This window comes from Zingiber officinale, unplaced genomic scaffold (genome assembly GCF_018446385.1).
Source record: "Zingiber officinale cultivar Zhangliang unplaced genomic scaffold, Zo_v1.1 ctg228, whole genome shotgun sequence".
NCBI classification, from domain to species: Eukaryota; Viridiplantae; Streptophyta; class Magnoliopsida; order Zingiberales; family Zingiberaceae; genus Zingiber; species Zingiber officinale.
Window position 1 is genome coordinate 15,562 of NW_024589903.1, and position 1,606 is coordinate 17,167.

Below are 1,606 nucleotides of genomic sequence, written 5' to 3' on the forward strand. Positions count from 1 at the left end.
ATAAATTCCCATTAATATTTTGAACTTTAAGTACGTACAATAATCAAAACAAAATGTTTGTCTTTATTATCAAATATAGAGCAATAAAATAAATACAAACCCTCACTAGATGAGTTATTCTTCCATAAAAAGGACTCCCATATTCACAACATGCGTATGAAATACCTTAGGCACCAAGCCTTTGGTGAGTAGATCGGCCAACATAGAATATGTGCTGATGTGCTCTACCATAATCTGACAACTCTGAACTCTTTCTTTAACCACTAGAAACTTGATGTCGATGTGTTTAGATTTCGACAAACTGCGATTGTTCTTGGCATAAAGTTTTACAGTTTTATTATCACAGTAGATCCTCAGTGACATGTAAATACCATCAACAATTTGTAATGTTGTGATGAAGTTCCGCAGCTAAATCCCATGATTGGATGCTTCGTAGCATGCTACTAACTTTGCCTCCATAGTAGAAGTGGCTACTAGCGTCTACTTGACGCTCTTCCAAGATATAGCCTCTCCAGTATGCATGAAAATATATCCCGAAGTGGACCTCCTACTATCCAAGCATCCAGTAAAATCAGAGTCTGAATATCCAATCACCTCTAAGTGATCTGATCTCCGATACGTGAGCATATGTCTTTTAGTTCTTTGCAAATACCACATCACTCTCTTTACCGCTTTCCAATGTGACGGTCCTGGGTAACTAATATACCTGCCTAACATTCCCACTATAAATGCTATATCTGGTCGAGTACAAACTTGTGCATACATGAGACTTCCCACTGCTGACGCATATGTGAATTGCTTCATCTCCTTTATTTTAAGTTCAAGTCGTGGACACTGCTGCAAACTGAACTTGTCACCTCTTGACATAGGTGTATCACCAGGTGTATAGTTCTGTATATCATACCTTATTAGCACTTTTTCAATATAGGTCTGTTGTGAAAGTCTAAAAATGTCTCTTGAACGATCATGATAGATATGTATGCCTAAAACATGTTAGAGTGTATACTGAAAGCCTAAGCTTTTGTATACATTTAGTTTGAATAAAGAATCATATTTGGTCAAATTGTCTACATTTAGTTGTAGTTGTTCAATTAATTTATATTGTAGATAACATAGTATGTGGTGCCACATACAGAAGATGATGTTATAAGTACCTTATAAATTATAAACAGTAGCTCACGACCAAAATGGAAAGGAACAAACTGTTAGGACCTTCGGATGGCTAGAGAGGGGGGGGGTGTGAATAGCCTCCTCTAAAACTCAATCAATTTCCTCACAAAGATTTGTTAGCACAGCGGAAATAAGCAAAATGAAACTGATGCAAAGAAAATAGACAACCCACCACTAACAAAACGATGTACGAGGTTCGGGGATAACTTGCTCCTACTCCTCGGCGTGTCCGTAAGGTGGACGATCCCTTGATATTTCGGTAGATCACACCCCGGACAAAATCCGGCTAAGTATTTCTCCTTCTCGGTGGAGTAACCTCTCTACAAAGTCACAGAAAAGATTTGAAATGAAGCACAAGACTTACAGAGTTCAGTGGCTAAAGGAATGAACAAATAAACTTACAGCCACGAAGCAAAACGCGAAGACAGAAGGGATT